The following is an 18,231-nucleotide window of genomic DNA, read 5'->3' as shown; positions in this document are numbered from 1 at the left end:
GTGGCAGGGTGTGCGTGTGTGTACAGGGTGGGGTGTGTGCACTAGCTAAGCTCAGCTCAGCTCACAAGCTGGCTAATTAGCATTGCCCTCTCATTCCCTTTGAGCAGGGGAGGACAAGTGGGAGACATCATATTTCTTTGTTAGAAGCATTGTGTGTCCCCTCTGACCACAGAAACCACAGGAGTTCTGACCACAGGGGGTCACAGAGTAGACAGCATAATCCACCATCCCCACCAGCCCCCTGTGGGAATGGCCACCAGCTAGCTCTCCCTTCCCTTCCCCAACCAACGCCCTCAGCTCAGACAACACTACTGGCATCACATACACCTATTGAATCATCATTTACTTTAAGCAATAGTTACTGTGCAGTGACATTTTCAGGCTACATGTCTGGTCCCGACTCCAGTCAGAAGACAGATGTTATGGAGGAAGCAGGTGCGTATTGCACAGCTCTTTGAAGCACACTCTGATCTCTGGCTGGTTGCACTCTGAAGACACAGCAGAGATGATTCAACTGGATCCCCTGGTGTACTACGGCTTTAATTAATAGGCTCCTATTACATATTATTTAGACAGTGATAATTGCCTTTACATCTCTCCTATATTTGGGGTTTATTAGCAAAAAGAGAGCCCTGGTCTGTTTTGGGCTTTGTCAAAGTAGCAGAACAGGCCATTTTAATAATTGGTCATGCACCGGTGGCCTTGATGGAACAGTTTGTTGTTTTTGTGTGTGTTTTTTTGTTGTAGCTGGAACAGCTGTTTCCCAACTACCAGTGATCTCCATAAGGCTGCCTCTGAAGGCCTGTGATGATGCACTCCCTCCCTCCCGAACGAGAGAGCTCGCTTCCGCACTGTGAAAAGTTGCCCCGGGTAAGGGAACAACAGACTGCAACTGTTCAAGTCAATTCGCAGTGGCTCAGAAAAGAAGGCGTTGGGAGGGTTGCAAACAGCCTGGGCTACTCACCAGATATCAAGCTCTGGTCTCCATGGCAGATATCACATGGGTATAGGCATCCCGTCTCTCTTGCAGTCAGTCAGTCACAGCTCTGAGAGTAGAACAACACCCACTGGCATTAGAGAGAAACACCTAGAGACCTGGGAACACAAGATACCATCTCTGGTTAAAGCAGTGTTACATTGTAAATGAGGCTAAACTAAGTTGATGCTCAGAGCCATGGGAACTTTCCCTGACTGATTGAACACATTGTTTGAGGTTGGTCATCTGGCCACTCAATATTCTTAGAAAAGAAGACAGAACTCCCAAAGATAAGCAGTGAGACATTCATAATTTAATTGGCTGATATCTACTCCTTTTAAACTTGGCAGCTTTGGTGAGATATGAGCACTGATCTGATTGTAAGACAACGGAAGAAAGAAACACAAACAGCAGGAAATATATGGGAGAAAAGTGAGTTGGAGACACAATGACTATGGCTGTGTATCCCATCATGAATATTTCATTGCATTATTGTAGCTGACGAAGAACAAAGTGTAAAGAGGAGCATTATGAAACATTTATCATATTTTGACAAAAGCTTTGGAATCTATCTATCCCTGTGCTACAAAACACACCGGATTCTTCTTCTTTCCTGATGAAGTTTTTAAAAGAGAACAGAGGTGATTAACTGTATTGGCTTTATACCCATAAACTGTAGCAAATTTCCCCTTATGATAAATCACCAGACTCCATGAAAACGTACACCTGTGCTAAAGACTAGCTTAGGATACCATTTTATTGCTAGAAACAAATAAAAAAACTTCAGAGGTATGACAAGGTCATAAGTCTTCGGTTTTCTCACTTGTCTCTAAAATTTAAACCACCTACTGTACATAACATGTCCCAAGTCCGGCAGCAGAGGAGGTTGCATGCAATGCTACATAGATTACCATATTGCTCTCATTCGTCTGCACAGAGCCCCTCATGCATGAAAACAGAATTCTCCACTCAGGTTTGACATCTATTTGTATTTAGAATGGGGTTCGAGGGTTGTCCTCTCAAGCTTTAATTTCATCCAATTAAGTATTTATGATGGAATCTTTTTGTTAGTGTTAAATTCAGTCCCACCTTCTGTAATCCAATTCCACTTAGAGACTTTGCATCACATAGGAGAGAAGGTTACAAGGAAACAATGGAAGACTGACTGTGGGTGCCCACAAATGACCTTATCTGTCATTATTGAGCAAGCAATTAGTACAGTAAACAATTGGAGGGTGATAATTCATAATCATACCCTCATGCATATTATTTACTCTATTATCTGCGTCTGACAGCCATTGTTTCAAGTCTGTCTTCTAATCTACAGCTTACTTATCCTGTGTAACATTACAGGGGTGTGACAAGTACAGTACTTGACTGGTGCATGAAGTTGACATTTTGTTTTCTAACATGTCCTTGGATTTTCCACAATCGGCTCAACAACAGATTTCCCTGTTTTATCGCTGTCTCTCAGCCACCCCATCACCTGGCTCACACTGATAAGTCCTGTAGGGTCAGGTAAAGACAAGCCCCCCTGTCTGACTTTATCTCCAATTCACCCTCTCCTAGTCTCCTTCACTATATCAAAGCAATTCTTTTTTCATCCTTCAGATGTTCACCTTCTTTCCACCCGCATTTCCCTCCTATGAAGTAGAAAGATAAATAATCCTTCAATGGTTGGCTACGTTTGGCCAATGGACAGATTCTGTCAAGTAATTATCCATCACTGTGCTTCTTTTCCTTTGGACTGAGACAGTCAGATGTTAGAAAGGCAGTCCTTTCCCTTTTTTCTCCTCATCTGCCAACCCTCCTACTAAGAGTGCTGCGGACTTCTCTCACACTGTTCCGTTCTGTCCATCAACCACTCTGAACCATGTATAGGAGTGTCGTGGAAACAGGGACAGACAGTTCAGATCAGAATATGAAAAGATGAGGAAGCATCACTTCACTGACCACACTCGGTCTCAGGTAACACATCTCGTTATTTCTTATTTTATTGTATTACTTTTTATTTTTTACTTTATTTATTTAGTAAGTGTTTTCTTAACTCTGTATCTTGAACTGCATTATTGGTTAAGGGCTCGTAAGTAACCATTACACGGTAAAGTCTACACCTGTTGTGTTCGGCACATGTGACAAATAACATTTGATGTGATTTGAGATCTATTATCCTGATCAGGAAATCTTTAAGACAACTTTTAAAACTTTAAAAAGGCTTTAGACTTACTGTAAATAATGTAAAATATGCTGTATGTTGATGATTCATTTATTTGCATAAAAATGGGTATGCTGTTTCCAAACAAACCCTGCTGAAAGGCATCTATACCTACTGGGAAATCTACATATACAATAAAGGCCTGTCTTAGTTATTCTGCCTCACAGTAGCTCCTGCTTCCGTTTCTGGCAGAGAGAAAACAGACAAACTGTTGGGAGGATTGTGGATTTTAATCCACTGGGATGTTGTCTCTTCCTAAAGAAGGTAAAACTAAAAGGCCTCAGGTGATAGTCTGTCAGATCCTGCCGATCTCATTTAAGGACAAAAAAAACTGCCTTCAAGCCCAAATCAATTATAGATATTTTTACCAAATTCATACTGTACATAGCCTACTGTAGGGAGCCTATAGGGAGCCTGTAGGGAGCCTATACTCTCCATCTCTCTAAACTACACCATCCAGGTATCGACAGAACAACCCCTTAGCTTGCCATGAGGTAAAATAGGACCCTGGCCTCATATAGTCTTTCATGATATGGGAAATCAATTTCTAAATAACCAAGTGAGGCACATTCTGTGTATTCATCACGGAATTTAATTATTCTTCAGTTGCCTCGGTGGGGTAAAAGGTCTTGGTGAGAATGTCATATTTTAGCAGGTGTTTCCCTCCTCACCTGTCCCTAACTGCCTGAAATGAAGACAAGCAATAAAGCAGCAGCTCCAGCTGTAACAAGCTCCTGAAAGGACACTCTCAAAGTCAGGATGACTCAGCACTGGACACAATGAGCCATTTCATCAGGGAACAGTGGGATGGTATTATGGTATAGAGTGACAGATAGTTGTAGCAAAGGTAAAGTCAAGCTTAACCACAATGTAACAATAACACCTTTTTCCAAGGGGCAGCTACTACTTGTTCAGGCTTTAATACTTTACTTTACAGAACTTTGAAATAATGCAGTGGTGTAAAGTACAAATACTTTAAAGTACTACTTAAGTAGTTTTCTGGGGTATCCGTACTTTACTATTTACATCTTTAAGAACTTTTACTTCACTATATTCCAAATGAAAATAATGTACTTTTTACTCCATACATTTTCTCTGACACCCAAAAGTACTCATGACATTTTTAATGTTTAGCAGGACAGGAAAATGGCCCAATTCACACACTTATCAAGAGAACATTCTTGGTCATCCCTACTGCCTCTGATCTAGCGGACTCACTAAACACAAATGTGTCGTTTGTAAAGTATGTCTGAGTGTGCCTCTGGGTACCCGTAAATAAAAAATAAATAAAATATTTGTACTGTCTGGTTTGCTCAGTATAAGGAATTTGAAATGATTTATAGTTTTACTTTTGATACTTAAGTATATATCAGCAATTACATTTACTTTTGATACTTAAGTATATTTAAAACCAAATACTTTTAGACTTTTAATCAAGTAGTATTTTACTGGGTGACTTTCACTTGAGTCATTTCATATTATGGTACTGTATCTTTACTTTTATTCAAGTATGACGTACAGCGCATTCGGAAAGTATTCAGACTCCTTCACTTTTTACAGCCTTATTCTAAAATGTATTACATATTTTTTTTTCACTCATCAATCTACACACAATACCCCACAATGACAAAGCAAAAACTGCTTTTTAGAAATGTTTGCAACTGTATTAAAAATAAAAAACTGAAATATCACATTTACATAAGTATTCAGACCTTTTAATCAGTACTGTGTTGAAGCACCTTTGGCAAAGATTACAGACAAGTCTTCTTGGGTATGACGCTACAAGCTTGTCACACCTGTATTTAGGGAGTTTCTCCCATTTTTCTCTGCAGGTCCTCTCAAGCTCTGTCAGGTTGGATGGGTAGCATCGCAGCACAGAAATGTTCAGGTTTCTCCAGAGACGTTTGATCGGGTTCAAGTTCTGGGCTCTGGGCTCTGGCTGGGCCACTCAAGGACATTCAGAGACTTGTAGCCACGTCTGCATTGTCTTGGCTGTGTGCTTAGGGTTGGTTTCCTGTTGGAAGGTGAACCTTCGCTCTGGAGGAGGTTTTCATCAAGGGTCTCTCTGTACTTTACTCTGTTCATCTCTCCTTGATCCTGACTAGTCTCCCAGTCCCTGCTGCTTAAAAACATCCCCACAGCATGATACTGCCATCTCCATGCTTCACCGTAGGGATGGTGCCAGGTTTCCTCCAGGCGTGACGTTTGGCATTCAGGCCAAAGAGTTCAATCTTGGTTTCATCAGACCAGAGAATCTTGTTTCTCATGGTCAGTCTTTAGGTGCCTTTTGGCAAACTCCAAGCAGGCTGCCATGTGCCTTTTACTGAGGAATGCCACTCTAACCTTCCCCGGATCTGTGCCGCAACACAATCCTGTCTCGGAGCTCTCAATTGAGCATATGAGTTAAAATAAATGGCCTCATAGTTTATCACAGCATCAGAAACACAGGCAGGACATCAATCAAATTAAGTATTCAATGATTTTCTGCAACATAATATGACCTCTATCAAATTTGTATTGCATCTAACAAATAGGTTGTTAGTAACATTAATGCTCCCAATCTGTCAGGATTTTGAGACGATGCCACTGAAATTAATCTGTTTAGATACTTGAAATCTGTTTCAAAGTCGGTCCCTCTCATTTGAAGTTAATTACATTATTCCATGGCAGGCACGATCATGTCTTCCTGACGACTTACAAAGTGCTAAGTGTTTGATGTCATACAGAATGCTTAGCGTAAGCTGGAAGACAAACAACCTCCGACCAGTAATGATTACTGAGGCCAAGCAGCCATTTTGGGTAGATGTTGTGCTGATAATCCACTATAGTTCCCCTCTAATGAGTCCCAATAGGTATCTCAGAGGGTGGCTGTCAGCCCAATCTTTATTTGAGGTGGGACTAGGATAAGTTTTCCCCTGAAATTGCTTGTAGGTGCAGTTTGATTGGCTAATAGCTTTTTGTATAAGCCTTGACCAACCTTTGGCATTAAAGGTCAAGTTAAAGCTAACGGCCAATGTGCTAGCCAATGAATAGCCATGAATCTGGTGCAGGGCCAGGGTTAAGAGCCCTTTAGAGGGCTTTACATAAAGGAGGAAATGAATTTTATAAATTGCATCTCAATGACAATTTGGATTCTTAGTTATGGTTATCCAAATTGTGCTATACTTGTGTATCTGTGTGTGTCAGATTTGGCACACACAGAGAATAATGCCTTCTCTTCTTAATTTGAGTAGGTTTTGCATTTCTGGCCCTGGTGCCCTTGGAAGACTCCAGAGAATGATTCAAGCAGGCATCAGCGATAGTTCTGCCAACATCTTGTATACCTCTGCCAGTAGGGCATAGCTTGCTTCCAACACAAACAGCCCAGCATTGTAACAATCTGAAGCAGCTGTTTAAATCATCTAATGAATCGTTACAGTAAATGAACATAATATCAACTAGTCTAGGTACAATTTAGACATTTTCACCAGTTTATTCAGGGAGATATGAGGGTAAAGCAGTTTTTTTGGTGGGGGGGGGATTCTCAATTGAGCATATGAGTTAAAATAAATGGCCTCATAGTTTAGATGTTCTGTTGCAAATATTTAAGAGTGTTCTCTTGATGTCTCTGAGGAGTACTGTTTTGGCCTGTCTACCAAATTACTCTTTCCCCCAGTTTACAGTATGATTATCCCCTGGGCAACACGCTGTCCTTCCGTATAAAAATCAAGCTACATTTTCATGTAAGAACAAATTGCTTGAGCGGATTATATTTCACATTTACCTAATTCCCACAAGATGCTTTTGTAATTTTCTACAGATTATGTGTGTAATCTTTTCCACAGGCAGGTCTTTGAATGTTAAACGCAGACTGTGGTTAGTTCTACCAGTATCACAGTAATACCTGGCATATTGTGATTTGCAGGGAGATGCTCTTGCCAGATCAATAGGACATAAAAGCATCTGAGGCATCTTGACATTTCAAACAAAATCGCGGGCCCTTAATTGGGTTTTCCCGGATCATTAGCGGAAAGACATTACAGGGGATTGTTAAACCACCAGAGGTACATGTGCTTGTGATTACATGCACAGATGTCAGAGAAAACATGCTCCAAATACATATGTTATGCTTCTAGAATAGTACCACGAGGTAGGCTACTTAGTTGTTCCCAGTAAGTACCACTGCACCACCACATGAACCCTAAGTAATATAGCTACTTAATTGGTCAAAATGTAGGTTTATTGTCCGCTCTCACTAAGAAATGTAGGGCCTCCTGGTTTGATATTAATATTCACATCACATTCCACCAACTCAGCAGAAATGTGCCAAACACCATAAATGCAAAATAGGTCAGGACGAAGAGTGGTATGAAATTTGATTTATTGTACAATTCTCATTTTCATGGCCCGATGAATGAACGCGTGAGTCAATAAGAAGAATCAGAGGAGATCACCCAGAAAGAGGGAACTTTTGGTCATAAAGAACAGTCTTCTGTGATGTCCTCTGAGGCATTATAATCTGGATTGTTGTCTGGATGTGTGGTCGGTGGCATCAGCATGCTTTCTGATCACAGTAATTGTATCACACTTTCATATTCAATGCAGATATAATACTGTAAGTTGGGGCAGTTCCTGTACGGTAGGATAAGCTTTTACGACTCCCTTGCTTGGCCCATTGAGCTTTAACTTGAGGACGCAGCTATGCTCTATGATACTTAAGTGATTTTGCGGTTCAGTGACTCCTTATAATCATATGGCGTGGCACTTCTATTTCCAGGAACATTTAGTTGATACGGAGGGCTAATACATGCAACATAATTTAACCTGCGTCCATTTCTTTTCTCATCATTTCATCAAGTGTAATATTATACAGTCCCTATAGTATAGCAGCCTATACTTTTAACTCCATCTTGTTTTTGGTTTTACACTCTACAGACTATGGTATACCTGTACCCCATAACATGGGATTTATTTTACACACTGACATAGGAATGGATTTCCTATCAACATTTAAATTTGGGTTTTCTTCATAAAAAGCTGTTGTGCTTTTTATGTTGCAAAAAGACATTGCCCCATGTTCACAAATTCATATATGGAGATTACCTGGATTAGTGAGACAACTATTAGCATTGACATAGTGTCGAACATATCCTGTTACATACCATCCTGAAGGGGTGAAAAAGCGTCAGTTGACACCATCCCTGGTTAATCCCCTGGCAGGGCTCAATGAAACAGAATGTTGAGTCCCAGGCAGCTCACAGACGACCAGGCTGGTTGAGTGGGAAAGAAATGACTTTCAGTGTCTCTACATAAGGACATGCTATTTAAAGATGTTCCCCTCCACAGTAATCCTTCATAGTACTCCTTTACTGAACACTGTATTCTAACACAGAGCCTCAATCATAGCCCCAGCATTGCCAAATGAATGTGACAACTTCTGTAAACAAGGGCAGAGACTATCGACGAACCCTCCTTGCTAATGAAGCCAGATAAATCTCCCTGCTCTGCTCTCCGAGTCTCTGTGTGTAAACAATGTTAGAGCTGCTCCTGTGCTCTGTCAGACCTGTCACACTGACAGCCTGTGCTACTGCTCAAGACTAAATCATATGCACAACACCAACCAACCTAAGACAAGCTGGGTGCTGCTGCTGGGAAAACACAACAGCTTATCATTTCCTATCCTCATGAAAAGACAAAAAAAAAGTCTGTTGCTGCTCTAGAATATTATTGGTTTGTGTAATTTGAAGTCCTCCACTTCTATATTTATAGCATTTTCACAAAACACATGGGTTTTGTGTCTGTCAAGACAAGAAGAAGGATGAACACAGAGGAGATCAGAGTCTGCTCACTCTGATCCGATAATTAGCAATACACCAAAGCAGGAATAAAGGTAGCTAATCTTAAAAGTAGAAAGTAGAGCTAGCGACAATCTGATTTCCCCCTTTATCTGCTTGTTTTCCTCCCAAACACTAGCTCACAAACTGGCACAGGATCAGGAAGGTTCTTTAGCAGCCGTATTACCTGTCTACAAGTTCACAATCCAAACTAGTATGGTTTCTTTTTTTCCCAGCTCACAATTGAATCTCTCTCAGTTAAACTCCTCTAGCTTCCCATTTGACAAAGCTAGCTACACAACTTGTGACATAAATATGAGATAGACGTCACATAAAAATGCACCATTACTGTAATTATTGGCACAACATGGTTTATGTGGCTCATATATAATGCAAGTACCTTCCCCCAAAACAAAGAAAAACAAAAACAGATCCCCAGCACCCTCAGCACTAACCCCCTGCCACTGAGAATTAATAATACAGTTCAAGATGCATTGGAAACTAGAATGAGTCCCCTAAGTGCCCATGTGGTCTAATTTGTCTGAGTAAAATTGAAATCACTGCTTAAATCTTACAGTGAAAAACTAACTTTGAAGATGCTGCAGTTCTCGGAGTTTAATTGGGTAGTAGCTTCCATGCATTTGACAGTCATTTCAAATTCCATTTCACTTCAACCCCCAACAATATTCCCTAAGATGTTATTGAAACAGAGGTGTCGGTTTAAGTGCCAGAAAAAAGCAATCGCCTACTCAACCATTTAAAAAAAAATACATTTTGTTTTCTTTCATAGCTCAGATTGTATAAAAGGTTGAAAACTTGGGCAGGGTTTAAAGTCTTACTACCACTGTACATGTTCCGTAGATGCAGCTGAGGCTTTCTACAGTACACCATATTATCCATTTTTTTTAGGTAACATAGAGTACAAGCTAGCATCCTGTTTATAAGAATTCATCCAGTAGTATCATCCCTCCTGATCCTATGCACTCAAGCACACTTATCTGTGAATGTATTATTGATATAGCTGGGAGATAACACTACACTGAGGTCTTACAGATCCATCTCGCTCAGAAAGGACGGATCTCAGTAGGGAGCCTCAGTCTAAGTCCTCCATGTACACTTCAACAGCGGTAAACATATGTACTAGAGAGTGTGAGGTGGAACAAGTCACCTCCAGGAGGGTACAGTGGGCCTTTATGAAATGTTAAAGTGGGCCTCAAATATGCTCATTGTTTCTCGTGGAGGGCAGCTATAGAACTTGTATTTTACTCTTTATCAAGCCTTCAGAGATTCCCTCCAACAGTGATGGAAAAATAAGTGCTTCATCAGAATGAAATGGGTTATGTCAAGTATCTAGAACAGATGTGGATGTTTTGGGGGTTATAATGTGTTTGCACCAGAGCCTCTGCACTTAATGGAAAGCGAAAGACTTGACAAGCTGTTTCATTCTCATACTTTATGTGACTTGGCATGCATATTTCCTCAGATTTTAACAACTGTTATCCGTATGTGATTTGGATAGTGAGGAAATATACACTCAGTAGTCAGTTTATTAGGTACATTCATCTAGTACAGGGTCGGAAGCCCTTTGCCCACAGAACAGCCTGAATTATTTGGGGAATGGTTTCTACAAGGTGCGGTGTTCAAACTTTGTCAATTGGTATCAAGGGACATAACGCGTGACAGGAAAACATTCCCCACACCATTGTAAAGTTCACCCTGTTTCACAGAAATAAAATCTTCATAAAACTCAATCAAACTATAGAAAACTGAAAAGAACTAAGTGACAGAGAAACTGAAGCCTTAGAATTTCTTAGTACTCCTTAAGTATGTAAATTGAACAATATAATCACCCAGAAATATTATAGTGCAAAACTCTAAATTATATTGTACAACGTTCAGGCCCAGACAACAAAAACAATGAGTCCATAACTTTTCACAATGAGTCCGTAACTAAAACACCCAATAACTGTCCGTTCATCTGTTCACCCAAATCTGAAAGAAATCTGATCCATCCATGACACAGTGATAAGAGCCAGAACTCAAAGTCATAAAACTCCAACAAAAAAACAAACTTCCACAGCCTGTTAGGGCTAGGGGGTAGTATTTACACGGCCGGATAAAACACGTACCCGATTTAATCTGGTTATTACTACTGCCCAGAAACTAGAATATGCATATAATTATTGGCTTTGGATAGAAAACACCCTAAAGTTTCTAAAACTGTTTGAATGGTGTCTATGCGTATAACAGAACTCATGTGGCAGGCAAAAACCTGAGAAGATTCCTTACAGGAAGTGGCCTGTCTGACAAGTTCTTGTTCTTCTTGACTCTCTTTATTGAAAACTGAGGATCTTTGCTGTAACGTGACACTTCCTACGGCTCCCATAGGCTCTCAGAACCCGGGAAAAAGCTGAATGATGTAATTCCAGCCCCTGGCTGAAAAACATTAGCGCCTTTGGTAAGGGGTCTATCAGAGGACAATGAGACTGAGGCGCGTGCACGAGGCGACCCCATGTTTTTATTTTCTCTCTCTTTGTACTAAAACACAGATTCCCGGTCAGAATATTATCGCTTTTTTACGAGAAAAATGCCATAAAAATTGATTTTAAACAGTGGTTGACATGCTTCGAAGTACGATAATGGAATATTTCGATTTTTTTTGTCACAAAACGCGTCGGGCGCGTCACCCTTCTTTACCCTTTCGGATAGTGTCTTGAACGCACGAACAAAACGCCGCTATTTGGATATAACTATGGATTATTTTGAACCAAACCAACATTTGTTATTGAAGTAGAAGTCCTGGGAGTGCATTCTGACGAAGAACAGCAAAGGTAATAACATTTTTCTTATAGTAAATCTGACTTTGGTGAGGGCTAAACTTGGTGGGTGTCTAAATAGCTAGCCCTGTGATGCCGGGCTATCTACTTAGAATATTGCAAAATGTGCTTTCACCGAAAAGCTATTTTAAAATCGGACATAGCGAGTGCATAGAGGAGTTCTGTATCTATAATTCTTAAAATAATTGTTATGTTTTTTGTGAACGTTTATGATGAGTAATTTAGTAAATTCACCGGAAGTTTGTTTTTGCTGGTTTTTGAGATAAATATGAACTTGATTGAACAAAACATGCATGTATTGTATAACATAAGGTCCTAAGATTGTCATCTGATGAAGATCATCAAAGGTTAGTGCTGCATTTAGCTGTGGTTTGGGTTTATGTGACATTATATGCTAGCTTGAAAAATGGGTGTCTGATTATTTCTGGCTGGGTACTCTGCTGACATAATCTAATGTTTTGCTTTCGTTGTAAAGCCTTTTTGAAATCGGAGAGTGTGGTTAGATTAACGAGAGTCTTGTCTTTAAAATGGTGTAAAATAGTAATATGTTGGAGAAATTGAAGTAATAGCATTTCTAAGGTATTTGAATAACGCGCCACGGGATTCCACTGGCTGTTACGTAGGTGGGACGAAATCGTCCCACTGGCCCTAGAGAAGTTTAAAAAAGTAAAGAAATATCGTCGTGGCAACAAAAACAACACGGAACAAAGATTGAGCTCACCGTGACGTAAGTGATCCTCCTTCGCACCGATGACTTCAATCGTTCAACAACTGCCCGTAAAATCCAAGGGGATATCGGGTATACTCCACTGGTTAGAGATGTGCGTCGGAACAGGTACACATAACACGTATTCCAGACACATATCAGCGATCTAAACCAACACTTTAAATAACAATTTCTCTACAAATGATCCTTGCGAACCTCGGTCCCAAACAGACTCCCCAGGAGCAGCATTACTCTCCTTTTCCCAGGTGAAAAACGAATTGTCACCCCTTTTCTCCCATACAGCATTGACAGAGCGTTCAATGAAAATAAAAAAACATAAAGTTCAAATAATAGACCTTACATACCCTTAGTGCCAGTTCACTTTTGTCTCCTTTGTAAGTGCCTACAGTGTGTGTAAAATTTGTTACACCATTACACTATCGCAACCAGCCTGTACCGCTGACACCAGGCAGGAGGATGGGGCCATGGACTCATGCTGCTTACTCCGAATCCTGGCAGGAACCGCATTCGTCAGAGGAGGCGATGTTTTTCCACTCCTCAATTGTCCAGTCTTGTTTTTAATTGATAGGAATGGAACCCGGTGTGGTCATCTGCTGCAATAGCCCATCCGTGACAAGGACCGATGAGTTATGCATTCCAAGACACTGTTCTCCACACCACTGTTGTACTGCGTCGTTATTTGCCTCTTTGCGGCCCGCCTGTTAGCTTGTACGATTCTTGCCATTCTCCTTTGACCTCTCTCATCAACGAGCTGTTTTTGCCAACAAGACTGCCGCTGACTGGATGCTTTTTGTTTGTTGCCTCATTCTCGGTAAACCCTAGACACTGTTGTGCATGAAAAGGCCAGGAGGCCGGTTGTTTCTGAGGTACTGGAACTGGCGCGCCTTGCACCGATGATAATACCACTCTCAAAGTCGCTTAGGTCACTTGTTTTGCCCATTCTAATGTTCAATCAAACAGTAACTGAATGCCTCGATGCCTGTCTGCCTGCTTTATATAGCAAGCCACGGCCACGTGTTTGTAGGAGCAAACCATTTTCACGATCAGGATGGTGAACCTAATAAACTGGCCACTGAGTGTATAACCAATAGTAATTTGTTAGAATTACTAAGCACATTTGACAGTATCCAATCTGACTTCTCTTGGCATGCTTAACATTGAAATTGGAGAACCTCTAGTCCCACACCATCAAGCTGCTCCAATGCATTTGTAAAGAGTCTCAATGTACCCGTGCGTGTAGACTGGAATATCCTGACTTCAACCTTATACTTCACTGGCTTCCTAGAGAGTACGCTACATGGCTTATATGATGTAAGCTGAGCTTATTCCCCAGAGTTTGCCCCCACTATTGGTACCTCACAAATTTGATTCTTCCTCACAGTCCGACACAAGTACTCCATTCCACTCAGAAGTTGCAGGCAATCTTTACTTTTGAGTGCCACAAAAGTCAACAGATGTCCCATGTTGGACCTTCCTATTATGAGGCAATCTAAGTGAGTTTGGCTGTGGGTCAGAGGGTAGTGTTGTTCACCACACAGTGAAATATGGGTACTGTGGAGGAGACTGAGTAACAGCTGGGGATGGTGCAGTAAACCACTGAGAGGATGTCACTTAGAGTACAGCATTACGATGATTAATTGAAGTTAACATGCTTGGTTCCTCAAGCTTAAACACTTGAAACCTGCCATGCATATCTGACGAAAGGTCAGTTCACTCCAATTTATTTGTCGAAAGGAGAGGACATGAGGTGACATGAGTACAGAGGGAATTTAATCAACCTGCTATCCAGATGCTTTAGTCAGGTTCTGCTCTACAAGCAGACTGTTTCAGCGTGAGATGCACATCTGAACATGGCCACTGGTGCATGGCTAATGACCAATAAAGGAATCCTGCACATATTACCATGACAACTTTTAGCAGAAAACTGTTTTGGTTGTCAAGGGAAGTGCATATCAATGATTTAAATGTACACTATATGACTAATTGGGAGCGCTGTGTTGAAGCCACCATGCCTCCATCTTGGCACTCCCCCACCATTGTAAAACATTTTTGGGAAGCTATATAAAAGCATTTATTAATATCTACATTCGTTTTTGCCACACATGTACTGCATTACAGACACCTTAATGCATACTTTTAAATTATATCATGTGAGCTAAAAACAAAAATAAAAAATAGATCCAAATATTTTCCTTAAAGTACTATTTTATTTTTCTATTACTGATGTTACTGTCCCCACTACAACCAATAAATACTTAATACATGTAATGTTGTCCTTTAATTGAACTACTGTAAAATTAAATATATTCCTATGGAGGACTTCTCCTACTGGGGAGTGCCAATATGGCCGACCGTTAGCTTCAAAGCCTCTCAATGGCCAATACATAGTATTAGCAATCCAGTGTTTATATACAGTGCCTTCAGAAAGTATTCATACCCCTTGACTTGTACATTTTGTTGTGTTTGGATTCAAAATGAATTCAAAAAAAAATCTCACCCATCTACACACAATACCCCATAATGAGAAAGTCAAAACATGTTTTTAGAATGTAATACAGAAATGTATTGTTTACATAAGTATTTACACCCCTGAGTCAATACATATTGACCTCGATGAAAAGGTACTGTGTGTCAACTAGGAAAATGAGAAAACCAAAACAAAATCATAGACTACATGGCGGTCCAAGGGAGTGGCGTAGGCAGTCAGTGTGTTGGTATGGGACACAGGCTCGGTTCCATTTCTCACCCTCATTTCTCACCTTTGGCAGCGATTACAGCTGTGAGTCTTTCTCAGTAAATGTCTTAAGCGCTTTGCACACCTGGATTGTACAATATTTGCAAGTTATTATTTTTACAATTCTTCAAGCTCTGTCGAGTTGGTTGTTGATCATTGCTAGACAGCGAGTCTTGCCATAGATTTTCAAGCTGATTTAAGTCAAAACTGTAACTACGCCACTCAGGAACATTCAATGTTGTCTTGGTAAGCTCCAGTGTATATTTTTTATTAATTTGTAACAATTATAAAAACATAATTCCACTTTGACATTATGAGGTATTGTGTGTAAGCCAGTGACACAAAATCTCAATTTAATCCATTTTAAAAAATCTGTCCGTAACACAACAAAATGTGGAAAAAGTCAAGGGGTGTGAATACTTCTGAAGGCACTGTACATCATTGGTGCATACAGATGTAGGATCTGCACAGCAGGAAATGCAAACGTGTAGTGTATTCAAGGTTTAAAAAGGCTTATAACATGTGTAATTTCGACTTTAAAATGTCCATTATTTATAATCCACATAATAATTCACATTTCATGTTGCTGCAGGATTATTTTCCTGCTGTAGCAAACTGTCTTAATTTGAGCCACAGACAAGGAGGGATCAGACACATTTTCAGATTGGATGCTCTCTGTTAAACACTATTTGCATTCCAGCTTTGGATGCATTTTTTTGAGAGATTTCTCTGTAAATGTACATCAATGATGTAGCAGCAATTACCAATAATGTCACTGAATGCTTGCCCCATGGGGAAATGTGTGTGAAACACTGGGCTCCTTCCTCACCTTGGTCTTTTGGAAAAGGATTTAAGCAGTCAGATAGAGTCACAGTAGCAAAGTGATTAGAGGCAATATCGATCCAGGTCTTTGGGTAACTTCTCTGTTCAAAGTGAGTGGACTATGCCTCAATTTGTTTTATAGCCCTCCCGATGACTGCATATGTTCCTAAAGCTATTCAACGACAAACAGGATTTAAAAACTGCTCAACAGCCGTCAGTCGAGCATAGAATGGGATACTGGCTGTCAGCATCAAGGGACTTATTTCTCTACATATGACCCCAGGCAAATTTATTACGCCTATAATCATATGATCTTATATTTTTTAAAGTGATAAAGTGCTTGTGACAATCTTACAACCTGTAGTGACTTCACAATACAGGCCTTACCAGATGGAGAGGAAGGCATTTCACAAAAGCAATAGTGTGCTAGATTTAAAAAAGTGTTACTTAAAATGTTTGTGCACCACAATCAGTAGTTAGTATCACATCATAGATTTAATGCACTGTGTATGATAGACTATCACAGGCAGGTACAGTAATTTAAGTACGTGTAAAGGCTGTGGATGATTAAATTTGCACATCAAATGGAGGCGGCTACCTGCTTGCTAACAAATACCCAAAAACAGTTGAAGTTGGAGGTTTACATACACTTAGGTTGGAGTCATTAAAACTAATTTTTCAACCACTCCACAAATGTCTTGTTAGCAAACTATAGTTTTGGCAAGTCGGTTAGGACATCTACTTTGTGCATGAAACAAGTAATTTTTCCAACAATTGTTTACAGACAGATTATTTCACTTAATATTCACTGTATCACAATTACAGTGAGTCAGAAGTTTACATTGACTAAGCTGCCTTTAAACAGCTTGAAAAATTCCAGAAATATGTAATGGCTTTAGAAGCTTCTGATAGGCTAATTGACATCATTTGAGTCAATTGGAGGAGTACCTGTGGATGTATTTCAAGGCCTACCTTCCAACTCAGTGCCTCTTTGTTTGACCTCATGGGAAAATCAAAATAAATCAGCCAAGACCTCAGAAAAGAAATTGTAGACCTCCACAAGTCTGGTTCTTCCATGGGAGCAATTTCCAAAAGCCTGAAGGTACCACGTTATGTACAAACAATAGTACGCAAGTATAAACACCATGGGACCACGCAGCCGTCATACCGCTCAGGAAGGAGACGCGTTCTGTCTCCTAGAGATGAATGTACCTTGGTGCGAAAAGTGCAAATCAATCCCAAAACAACAGCAAAGGACCTTATGAAGATGCTTGAGGAAACAGGTACAAAAGTATCTATATCCACAGTAAAACTAGTCGACATAACCTGAAAGACCGCTCAGCAAGGAAGAAGCCACTGCTCCAAAACCGCCATAAAAAAGCAAGACTACTTTTTGGAGAAATGATCAAGATCGGACTTTTTGGAGAAATGTTCTCTGGTCTGATGAAACAAAAATAGAACTGTTTGGCCATAATGACCATTTTTATGTTTGGAGGAAAAAGGGGGAGGCTTGCAAGCCGAAGAAATACCATCCCAACCGTGAAGCACAGGGATGGCAGCATCATGTTGTGGGGTGCTTTGTTGCAGGAGGGCCTGGTGCACTTCACAAAATAGATGGCATCATGAGGCAGGAAAATTCTGTGAATATATTGAAGCAATATCTCAAGACATCAGTCAGGAAGTTAAAGCTTGGTCGCAAATGGGTCTTCCAAATGGACAATGACCCCAAGCATACTTCCAAAGTTGTGGCAAAATGGCTTAAGTTGTGGCAAAATGGCTTAAGGCCCGACTCAGTGTAACTGGGTCAGGCCTACAAACCTGACTCAGTTACACCAGCTTTGTCAGGAGGAATGGGCCAAAATTCACCCAACTTATTGTGGGAAGCTTGTGGAAGGCTACCCGAAACGTTTGACCCAAGTTAAACAATTTAAAGGCAATGCTACCAAATACTAATTGAGTGTATGTAAACTTCTGATCCACTGGGAATGTGATGAAAGACATAAAAGCTGAACTAAATAATTCTCTCTACTATTATTCTGACATTTCACATTCTTAAAATAAAATGGTGATCTTAACTGACCTAAGACAGGGATTTTTTACTTGTATT

General features: G+C 40.3%; 1 protein-coding gene across 3 annotated transcripts in view; it reads right to left on the bottom strand.

Annotated features, from left to right (window-relative positions):
- The window catches only part of LOC106613031 (leucine-rich repeat and fibronectin type III domain-containing protein 1), a 132,525-nt gene that overhangs the window by 25,437 nt on the left and 88,857 nt on the right, over window positions 1-18,231 (bottom strand). For 2 of the 3 annotated variants that reach the window (XM_014214904.3, XM_014214906.3), the window contains exon 3: window positions 965-1,095. The gene's annotated coding sequence lies outside the window, so the exon portion shown is untranslated. Of the gene's footprint in view, window positions 1-964; window positions 1,096-8,332; window positions 8,639-18,231 lie in introns of those variants that run through there. The other variant, XM_082956333.1, reaches the window with a different exon arrangement.

Source organism: Salmo salar, chromosome 09 (assembly GCF_965601325.2).
Source record: "Salmo salar chromosome 09, fSalSal1, whole genome shotgun sequence".
Classification (NCBI taxonomy): Eukaryota; Metazoa; Chordata; class Actinopteri; order Salmoniformes; family Salmonidae; genus Salmo; species Salmo salar.
Note: the sequence above shows the minus strand (reverse complement) of the source record. Positions and strands in the feature narration are given on the sequence as shown.